A 12,032-nucleotide genomic window follows, 5' to 3' on the forward strand; every position below is an offset into this window, starting at 1 on the left:
ACCACAAAGTGGCCCTGTATGCCGATGATATCCTGATCTATTTAAGTAACCCCTCCAACTCCTTTTTTGAATTAATGAACCTGCTAAAAACATTTGGTAGATATGCAGGATATAAACTAAACTTGCAAAAAACACATTTTGACTTTTAATTGTACACCTCCTACAAACAGAGAGAAATTTCACCTTAACTGGGACCAGAACTCCCTGAAATACCTAGGAATACACCTACCAAGAGATATTTCAACATTGGCAGAGATAAATTACAGCCCCCTCTGTCACGAGGCATGATGAGGACTCAAACGCAGACAGTCAGGTGTAGTGAAAAAGGTTTTAATGAACCAAAAACAAACAGGGAATCCAGGGACAAGACAAAAGACGAGGGGGAAAATCCGGCAGGAAAAAGGCAGACTGGAAAACCGGGAACAGGACGAGCAAAACGGGCGGGTAGGGAGGAAAACAAACAATGATCTGGCAGTGGGTGTGTGTGCGGCAGGGGTTTAAATAGTGAAGGAGGCAGAGTGAGCAGGTGAGAGTAATGAGCTGAGTGTGACTGGCAGGTGCACTGAATGAACTGATTAGGTGAGTGAGGAGCTACAGAAAGAAACAAAGACACAGAACACACAGGGCAAAGCCTGATCGTGACACCCTCTTAACAAAAATGAAAGATGATATACATCGATGGAACTCTATTTCTTTCCTCGGACTAAGCCATAGAATTGACTCTGTAAAAATGAATATTCTTCCACGATGCCTGTTCTTATGTCAAGCACTTCCTGTAGAAATTCCCCCAAAACAATTCTCCGAATTGGATAAAATCCTTTCAAGATTTATTTGGCAAGGGAAAAAACCAAGGATTCAATTTAAAACTCTACAACTCACAAAAGAGGAAGGAGGAATGGGTCGACCCAATTTTAAGGATTACTTCTATGCTGTCCAGATTAAACCTTTAATTAACATGTGTACCCCAGTTTATTGTGCCGGGTGGAAAGATATTGAACTCTCTATTATGAATGATCCCCCAATTCATGCAGTATTGGCCCATAAAAACTTGGGAAAACTTATAGACAATTTACAAAATCCATGGATCAAATTCCATTTAAAAATCTGGAACGTGATAAAAGGAAAATATAAACTAGATCAAAAACTACAAATACTTCAATGGTGTGCCTATGATCCGGGATTCAAACCAAATGAAATGGACCATAGATTTAAAACCTGGATCCCAAAAGGTATAACAACATTCTATTCTCTGAGAGAAAAGGAACAACTAAAGGACTTTGAACACCTGATGAAAAAATATTCTCTTGAAAAATCGGATTTTTATAGATACCTCCAGATACGCAACCATTTTGAACATAACAGAAATACAACGGACCTCGATGACCCAATATTGAGAATATTTCTTGGTGCCTACCAAAATGATTCAAATAAGGGAATTATCTCTAGATCCTACAAAGGCCTTATGACAAAAAAGTCGCACAATGTAGGATATGTTAAGGAAAAATGGGAAAGAGAAGGTAACCTCTCAATATCAAACGAGGACTGGTTAGATGTGTGTAAATTTCAATGGAAATGCACCAATTCTCACCTGTGGCGGGAATTTGCGTGGAAGTGTGTTATTCGTTTCTTTATCACACCGAAGCAGAAGGCGCGCTTCGCTGGAGGAGATGCTACATGTTGGAGACGATGTGGGGCTCCGGAAGCAAATCACTGGCATGTATTCTGGGAGTTTCCAGTGATACAACCTTTTTGGGCAGAGTTTCATAAAACATTAAAAAGCATACTTAACACTGACCTGCCCCTGCAATTTTCCACATTATTCTTAGGAAAATTTGATTTCCAAACAGGGCATCCAGATGAATACCTGTTTGGCATTTTAATAACGGCTTGTAAAAAAGCACTCACAAGGCGCTGGTTGCTTCCTGAGCCCCCCACGATACAGGAGTGGATAGATATAGTAAACAACATCTATGTTATGGAAAGGATCACTTTTTCCCTTCGCCTTCAGAGAAACAGGTTTATTCAACTCTGGGACAAGTGGGTGAGATACGTAAAACCATTACAAACAGATTTTGTGGAATAGTGAATGAATGACCCTGTAACATTGATTTAGCTTAGCAAGCATCATCGACCTCTATCACATTCTCTCTCAAGTCCCCCTGTCTGTTTTTTTTTGTTGTTGTTTATGTGTACACTCTCCCAAATTGTACAAAGTTACCCAACTTTGAAAAACTGTGGCCACCATATATGCTGGTGCGAACGTAAACTTGATAACCTAAACTACTGTCCAAAAATAATAAAAAAAATAAATGATAAAGAAAAGAAAAAAACACGTACATACATACATGAACACCCATATGCAGACAGTTACTTATTTTTTATTTTTTTTAAATTGTTATAAATTTTTTTTTTTCCATCTCAAAAGGCTCAAGGACACAAAACACACACACACACACACACACTGACTATATGATGTTTGCTGGCTTGTATCCCACTGTTCTTGTTGTCCTCTTGTTGTTATGTCTATGTATTGCCTGTCTTTCAATAAAAAAGAGAAAAAAAAAAGTTATCAAAAGCTTTACGTTTGGTGGAATGGCGTAGCCGTGGCGTGGCGTACATTTTATGAGACTCCCATTACACTACGTTTTCAGGCTTTGTATTTTAACAAACTCCTACAGAGTTAATGTGATCAACATCAAATTTGTTCAGGACAATTTAAAGACCTTTATGATGAAGATTTTTCAAAATGGTGAGTTTTCATTGAACGACCTTGACGTGGCGTGCGCCCACTTCGCACCCATTTTGTGCTATTTGCTATGAAAGAGGGAGTTGTTGTAACTCCAAGGTACATTGTCCAATCCACCCCAAGTTTCTTATGCACGATGCAAGTCCAGGCTTGAGCACATTTCCGTGCCAAAATTTTCACAGTCATCGCGCCGCCTACTGGCAAAAGGAAATTACACGTTTTATACTTTAATCATGAATATTGTGAGTTTTCGTTGAACGTTGTTGCCGTGGCAACGCATCATTCGACATGAAAAAGAAGCTGATGACTCAGTGGCTTGGGATTCTCAAAAAGTCATGAAATTTTGTACATGTGTCATAAGTGATGGGAAGACATTTTCTTTGGGTTTTTGGCTTGGTTGTTGTAAATTGCAGTCTGATTGGGATGTCCAGCTGCGGTATGAAATTTCACATTTCACATGTTTAATTAGACTCCAGTCCTGAAGACATCTGTAGGCCAATTTTGAATCATAGTCATAGTGCCACCTACTGGTAACAGTAAGTTAAAGTCTTTATACTTTGGCTTGTTTCTCTTAGTAAGTAAATCTGAGCAACATCAAATTAGTTCCACACAAATCTAAGAAGTTCATAATGCCAGTTCATGAAGCTTTTGATGTTTTGTCGAATGCCGTTGCGACGCAGTCTTCGCCGTGAAAAACGAAGGTAGTTTTGAGAGGCTAAAAATGCTCAAAACATAAGCAAACAGAGTTAAAGGCCAAAATGTAGTTATGTAATATGATTTTATTGGTTCAGAGTGGCAAATCGGCTCAATAGCGCCCCTACTAAATTTTGACGATGCAGCCCTCACAGTACTATTAGAGGCAGGTGAAGGGAGTTAGGCTGATGCTGAGGGAGTGACTGATAGATAGAGTGAGGAGGGTGAAGCTACACACAGAACACACAAGGCAAAGCCTGATCGTGACACAATTTGTGTATTCCTAGCCTCGTACCGAAGGGTTCAATACGAATACGTGTATTGTTACACCCCTTACTCTCTACTCATCATCGGATCAGACGGGGAACAGGGCTCCAGAGGCTGGGGATCAGACGGGGAACAGGGCTCCAGAGGCGGGGGATCAGACGGGGAACAGGGCTCCAGAGGCGGGAGATCAGACGGGGAACAGGTCTCCAGAGGCGGGAGATCAGACGGGGAACAGGTCTCCAGAGGCGGGAGATCAGACGGGGAACAGGGCTCCAGAGGCGGGGGATCAGACGGGGAACAGGTCTCCAGAGGCGGGAGATCAGACGGGGAACAGGTCTCCAGAGGCGGGAGATCAGACGGGGAACAGGTCTCCAGAGGCGGGAGATCAGACGGGGAACAGGGCTCCAGAGGCGGGGGGATCAGACGGGGAACAGGTCTCCAGAGGCAGGAGATCAGACGGGGAACAGGTCTCCAGAGGCGGGAGATCAGACGGGGAACAGGTCTCCAGAGGCGGGAGATCAGACGGGGAACAGGTCTCCGACTCTCGGAGATGGGGCTCTGGGTAACAGGAGTCCATAGACTGGCCGGAGCTGGAGGTCGCTGCCGCTCGGAGAGTGCGGCGGCCTGGAGCGGCTGCAGCACGGAGGCGACAGCTGGAGTCGGCTGGATCGCCGACCGGACACGGGGAGCTGGAGTCGGTCGGACTGCCGACAGGACACGGGATGCTGGAGTTAGCTGCGGCCCAGCGGAGACGGGAACGAGGGACCGCCGCGGCCCAGCGTGAGCGGGGGACCGCTGCGGCCCAGCGTGAGACCGCTGCTGCCCAGCGTGAGCGGGGGATCGCTGCTGCCCAGCGGGAGGGGGGGTCTGACCCTTCCTCTGTCTCTGTGTCTTTCGAGGGTTGAGCAGGCAGTCCATCAGGTCGCGGTCTGCCTTCTGCACACTCTGAGGCCCTCCAAAGGCCATGCGGGTTCCCATAAACTGTTCGTACCAGTCGGGGAGACGGCACTCCAAACCGTGGTCTGCTCAGTCCATTCTGGGCCAGGTCATTCTGTCACGGTGCATGATGGAGGACTCAAACGCAGACAGTCAGATGCAGTGAGAAAGGATATTTAATGAGTCACGAACAAAACAGGAATCTTTACTGGAAACACAACAGGGAATCCAAGGACGAGACGAGGGGGGAAATCCGGTAGGGCGAGGCAGGGCAGGCAGAATGGGAAACCGGGAACAGGACAAGCAAAAACGGGCGGGTAAACATGAACAATGACCTGGCAGTGAGTGACTGAGATGCAGGGGTTTATAAAGTGACTTGAACAGGTGAGGGGAGTTGTGCTGATGAGGAGGGAGTGCTTGATTAGAGGCAGGTGAAGGGAGTTAGGCTGATGCTGAGGGAGTGACTGACAGGTAGAGTGAGGAGGGTGAAGCTACACAAAGACACACAGAACACACAAGGCAAAGCCTGATCGTGACACAATTTGTGTATTCCTAGCCTCGTACCGAAGGGTTCAATACGAATACGTGTATTGTTACACCCCTTACTCTCTACTCATCATCTCCAACAGTAACCGCAATTTACCCTCTAAAAACTTCATCAACATGGTCATTCCAAAAGTCTTCCCCTTCTTCGGCCGCTTCTCGTCCCAGTTTACTGCTCCAAGCGACTGGACCGAGTTGCAAAAGAAGCTAAAACTCCACACCCTCATTCCGTTACCCTCCTCCAAGAACTCATTACAAACGATAGTCTCTGATCACTGCAACTGTTTCTGAGTTTGCTTCTCCAGAACACTGTTTGTTTTTTTGTATATCGTACATATTATGATGTTATCGTACATTTTTGTATGAGATTGATTGAGATGTTTCTATGTTTTATATTTGTTTGTAATGACTCGCCTCCTGTTGCTGCCTATTTGGCCAGGTCGTCATTGTAAATAATAACTGGTTCTCAATGGACTTACTGTATCTGGTTAAATAAAGGTTTTGGGGGATGAAAAAGGAGTAGAAAATAATGTTATTGATAATAAATAGCAAAGCATTTAAAAAGAACAAGGAGTAACCTCTTCCTTGTCTTTAGTGATGAGCCTGCTTTTTTTTTATTCACAGCCTTCCATACCCTTAGAGACTTGACACTGTTGAGACTGAACGGATGAAGGCTCACACCGCTGTTGTTAGTGCCAAGTTAATGTGACATCTCCCCCTCGTTGGCTGTCACATGTTATTTTAACAGCCATGCTTATATATTAGCAGTGCTGATCAGTGCTGAGCCGATGTGGGGGGAAGGAGTCATTAATAATTCTGGGCTGAGCCGTCCATCGGCCCGTTGGGAACTATCAGATGTGAAAGCAGATGACAACGCCTGGCAGGTATTAAAGATGGTATCTAGACCATAAGCACCTACCATGCTAAGGCTCCTGTGTATATGGCCCACACACACAACCAGTTCCATGTGGAGCAGGATTACAGATGAAGCAGGTGAGAGGTAGGAGAGATCACAGACAGGAGGTGGATTTTATCTGCTGTATTAAGAACACTGATAGGAGATAGATAGAGGCTTTTGTGCTCGGTGGGTGAGGACATGAGGATCAGATTTGACGCCAGGCTCACGTCTTTAAAAGCCTAATGGATATGAGAAGGCTGACTTGACTCACAGCGCTGCATGTTATGCTGTCAAGGTGTGTTTAGATGCTGTTCAGATACTTTACACAGCAAGTAGAGCATGATTAAAGAGTCGTCTTTCAGTTGGCAACTCCAGTGCATTAATGTGTTGCGAAGAAGACAGTAAATAAATACTCTTTACATTTAGATACAGTGACCTTTGGACTTAATTTTGTAAGGCAGTTTGCCAAACCTACCTCACAATGGAGTAACTGGAACTACACAACACATGAGGAGAAAGTATGTGAAAGATGAAGTAAAACAACAGGGAGCCAAACCACAACTTCCATGTTCTGTTCCAGAAATAAGAAAACCCATTCAAAATTACACATTTGCAATAATATAGATTACAAAAAACAGCATCCTTGGAATATGTCATTATTAAAAAGTAAACTAATATTGTTATTTATTTATATTCCTGATTCTAGCTACCTTTGAACACCACTTTCCAAGTGTTCATCGCAAGATCATCACAGTTCTTGCAAACTGCCTTACAAAAATAATATGTCTGTAATAACAGCATGATAGAGAGGACAGTCAGGGAAATTAGAAGTGTTGGTGAATATTTCTGGATGTGGAAGAGGGAAAGTTATGATGAAGATGATGATGTATGTCCGTGTGCTGCCATGCTGCTTATTTTTCATGGGAGCTGTAGTTTTCTGTATGTTAGCAAATGAATTGTTTCATTTACATTGGAATCACAAAGGTTTTCACTTCTATTTGGGGGAAGTGGAATGCAGTAGAGAGGACATGAAATGTGGGGAAAGAATCGGGCCAGGGATTATGTTGTGATCATATGCCATAAGGTAACACTTTTTTTTATTGTCACAAAATACAAATATAATAGTCAATTTCAACTGCAAGTGTGAAACTTCCTGCACTGGCTCTGAACGTTGCCATTGGACCTACAAGATGCTACCAAAATGCTGAAAGGACAAGCAGTACTATTGCTTTCACTGAGCCAAAACAAGCAGGTGGTTGACTCTTTTTCCAAAATAATGTTCATACAAACATGGGCACTTTTACATATAAGCAGTAATGTATGAAAAGGTTCCTGATATGAGACTACAATGTGTGAGGTACAACGTAAATCATTATTGTACCTGTCGTGACACCTCAGAGTGTATTATCACCATATCCATATAGCAGAGGAACAAAGACAGGCTGTGATTAAATCATTGTTCAATTTTGTAATCAGTTATAGCCATGGCTTGGTCAGTGAGTTGACTGGTAATGTGTTGCTATGGTTACCTGCAGTTTCATATACTACACCAATCTAGACTGGTGATTATATTAACTGGAACTACAGTATGTATGCACACCACAATAAGGGACACCAAATAACTAATCCTAAAACGAAGACGTTCTGTGGTCACGATATAGCGTCAAAAGAGCCTCAAGCAGCAGCTGCAGATGTTACGGAGCTTCTCTGTCTGTGGGGCGCAACGCTGCTAAAAACGAATGAAGTCTATTAAACGATAAGTTAACAAGCAATGAAGCCTGTTCAGTGTCTACCTTTAGATGTTAAAATATTTTCTTCATTTCTTCATTTTTTTATCAGCCGTAACGAAATCGCCGCTCGCACGCAATGCATTCTGGTACAACTATCACAGCAGGAGAGATCAGCTTTCTCAGTCAATACAGCATGCACTAGGGAATTCATTTCTTAGCTCTGATTAGACCCGAGTACTATTACATGTCCATACTCTGCGTTGTCTTACCTAATTTAAACTGTTAACAATGTGTGGCATATTTTACAAGCCCGGCATATGTTTTGCTTCTAAAGTAGTCTGCAAAGTAGCAAGCAACTGCAGCCATCAGATGAATACAGTTGAGTTAAAGTATTATGTCTTACAACACGGCAGTACCAAAGTTTCAGTATCTGAAAATTGTTTTTCAGTCCTTGGGAAAATGCACTTATTACCTTCACACCTCAGCTTCATCCACACAATGTTTTCTAAAACCCTACGTGTCTGAATGCCGTATAGGGGCTATTCACAGAAACAATATCAAAATATAAGAATGGAAATGTGATATTATTCATCGAGACACATAATGCATGTATTGCAACACCGAAAGCTAACGTGTCAAAATTCAATATGATTTCAGGGCTAACAAGGATTACTTGAGAATGGATGTTCCTGAAAGAGACCCATCTGAGCGGCGGGGCCCGGCTCCGTGTTCTTAACAACTCCCCATTCCAAAAGTAATTTTCACTTCCAGCAAAGGATGCATACTGTATGACAGGGTTAATCAACTTGAGACAAGGAGGGGAGGGAGCGATTTGGCTGGAACAGCCTGCCCTCTATAGGAGCCTGCCCTCCTTTCATCACAATTCATCGGGGCTTTCTCTCCATCTCCTGTCATAGTTGCACACTCTCACCTCTCCTCTCTCTCTTAATGGGACTCCAACATTCACCTCCTTGCTCCACAAACTCTCCCCACTTCCAAAAACTAGGAGCTGTTTCACAAAGGAACTCCCAGCATCCATCAATCTTGATGTTCTTCTACGGCCACTAATTATTTGTATTGTCTCAGTCAATTACTCTCCCATTCATTTTCCTGCAGAGCCTTGATATTTGTGTGTGTGTGTATGTGTGTGTTTCAGTGTCTGCACACACAAATACATGCTTGCATAATGCACATATGTCAGTGTTTGTGTGGGCTGCCTTGTCCCTTGTAGTTGTTCTCATTACTGCTGATCAATACTGCCCAGTGCCAACTCCACTAATACACTCCCATCCTACACACACACACACACACACACACACACTCAGAGGCACTGAAAACTCTCATTTCTAAATAAACGATTGCAGCCTTGAGATTTCCTCGGGCTGTGGCTCAAGTTGGAGAGGCAGTAGCAAAATAAATCAGCTTTATTGTTTATGACTCCACACCATCTTCCTCAGACTGCTACAGGGGAGCAGAGACAGAGAGAAACAGGTAAAGGCACACAGAACTGAGAAGAAGAAAAATAGCTGGGCTGGGAACTGGAATTGATCTGACGTGGGGCCCCGGGGCCACGTTATGACGAGGTTTGCAGTAGCCGGGAGAAGTTTGATGGGGAAAAGGGGGGATCTTCATCATAGCTGAAGTAGAGCCATCATCCTCCTGGAAGGAGCGGTGTTCCATTACTGCCTGCCTTCACTGTCAGTAGATAAAGCTGTTCCCTCACTAATGATCCCAAGAATACTTGTACTCCGTAGACACAAATGTAATGTTCTGCTACGCTCAGCAAAGTAAACAAAAAGACTGATGGTGGAGAAGACACAGGCGACCTCACAGCTCGCAGTCTTTAGATATCAGGCTGCTGCAGGTGAGAGGATTCCTTTTAGATGTGGCAGATATTAAAATCCTATCATTCCAACAACAACATTATAGAACACTTAGAATGAGGACGGAGGGAAGATGTGTTCACAAATAAGCAACTTTCTGATGAAGCTGTGACATAGAGATACTGCGAAGAAGAGGGCAAGCCCCTTAGAGGCTGTGATGTCTATTACACCCCATAATACAAAAGTAACACAATAAACATTCAATTCTTAGGGATAAAATCATAAAGTGTGTCCTGAGAATGAGGGTCATTAAAGGGATGCTCGTTGGATTTTGCTCGTCAGGAGAAGGGCTTCCAGCCTGCCAGAGTGGCTGTTTAATGTTTTCAGGGTTATGTAAGCTGGGGTTTACAATCTGGCCATGTTCATCAGAGAGGCTGCATTACAAATGACGAGGATGTTTACCAGGCAGGGAGGGACTAACGAATGACACTATTAAGTCGTATTTTGGGAAGTATAGGGTCAAACATTTCTGGATGACCTATACTCGGGAGTCAAATTAGAGATATTTCGACCTCTGCTTTTTTCCTGTCCCGAGGATGGTACTAGAATAAAGATCAGAAAGATTTCATCCTCTGTGGAGAATATTTGTGATCAGTAAAATTGAATAACAAGCATTTCTTCTATAAAACTGGGATTTTTCTCCCAATGGTGGGACCAGGGTGAAGGTAGGCCTGTAACCGAAACATTAATAATATCCACCGCAAATCTCGATGACAAAAGGGTAAAAGGTTGCCAAAATCATGTGGACTCAATCACAGTAAGAATTGATACATAGGGCCAAAGCGCAAAACCTCCTATCTGCAGAATTGTCTGATTGCCGGATTTCACTTTGGATGATGAGAACAAGGAACGCTGTTCATATTCAGTCTGTCTTCAAATAATCCTGCCCTTTGTTGAAACTTAATTTAGAGCATCATTTTGTTGAACATCTTCCGACTTGCACCAAGTGCAAAAGATCCAATCTGTAAAATGATCCAGGCATTTTTCAGATAGGAGGTTTTGCTCTTCGGCCATCGATTGGACACACCTTCGCATCCCTCTTACCTTTGGGCCCTGACCATAAAAGCAGCGGCTCCATTCCATACCTTTCCAGCTCTCCATGCCGTGTTTCAGCAGAGCAGTAGAGGCTCCAGGACCTGAGCATTTACATTAGGTGTCAATCTTAAGCTTTCACTGACACTACAGCTTGGTTCAGTTGGCTCACTTCTCACCCCTGGTGCTATTGTTGAACTGAATCAAAGCAGATGTTGATCTAACCTCAGGCTGTCCCAGATTAACACCATGTGACACACTGATATAGTGCATAATCAACAAGTCACAGCATCCAGCTGCCAGTATAATGTTTGTCATACTTCAGTTGCAAGAAACCAAAATGCATGAAACCAAACCAGGCTTTTACCCAATACATTTCAAGACAAAAAGTGTAGACGTTTACCTCACATACATATGGAGCTGGTCTGACCAGCCTTTACCGTTAAATGGACCGCCAAGTATATCCTTCCCCTGCTCAGTATATAAACTATTAGTCAGTGCAGTGCAGCAGCTGCCTGTACGAGCATTCACATGGCCTGTGAACTCCTTTGCTATCCGTTTGTGAAGCTGCAAAGCTTCTCTTGCAGAAGAGCATGAACTGAATGTATCTGTCAAAATACTAAACATTTAAAATGGTCTACATAGTCTAAATAGATTGTAGTATGGGAGGCCAAACCGGAAAGTGTCCATGCAACGTGATTGCATATCCATAATCTGAATTACAATGGGCAGTTTGGGTCTTTATTGGAAAACTAATGAAAAAGTGGTTTTAATAATACATTTAAACTGCAAATGTCTTTTGATCATTTGAATGCTGCCGATGAACTCCATTATACTAATATGACAGAGTTTTCACATTCAGTGGTCTGAAGTTGATCAATGAAATGTTATAACCTGTAACAGTGATGAGCGGAAGAGATATAAATGGGAAAAATTGAATTTTCCTTTACATGGGGGTGAGAGGAACTGATTTGATTGGCCGTTATTATTGCCTGCCCCGACTCCACCTGCTAATAATGTATTCCTCCCTTTTATTCTGCTCCAACCTCTTTCCCAGTGTCCAGCTTATTACTCTACCAGCAGTCAGTGTTTGCTTTGTGCTGTTGTCTGGTTGTTTTCCTGGACACATCAGTGTGAATAATTGTTGTTTACAGATGTTTATATGATTATAGCTCATTAAGATGATAGTTTTAATCATATACCATTCTTGTACTTCAAGTTCCTGAATTATGCATATGGCACTGTCTGTATCTATCAAAATGATTCTTATGATATTAAATAGTGCTTCCTGTTTTTATTTGTTA

The 12,032-nt window shown here is 42.9% G+C and overlaps 1 protein-coding gene across 1 annotated transcript in view; it reads right to left on the reverse strand.

Moving 5' to 3' along the window:
- The window catches only part of fhit (fragile histidine triad diadenosine triphosphatase), a 273,240-nt gene that overhangs the window by 163,591 nt on the left and 97,617 nt on the right, over nucleotides 1–12,032 (reverse strand).

The sequence above is a fragment of the Anarhichas minor genome, unplaced genomic scaffold, assembly GCF_050575085.1.
Source record: "Anarhichas minor isolate MPS153535 unplaced genomic scaffold, ASM5057508v1 ptg000023l, whole genome shotgun sequence".
In the NCBI taxonomy this organism is placed as follows: Eukaryota; Metazoa; Chordata; class Actinopteri; order Perciformes; family Anarhichadidae; genus Anarhichas; species Anarhichas minor.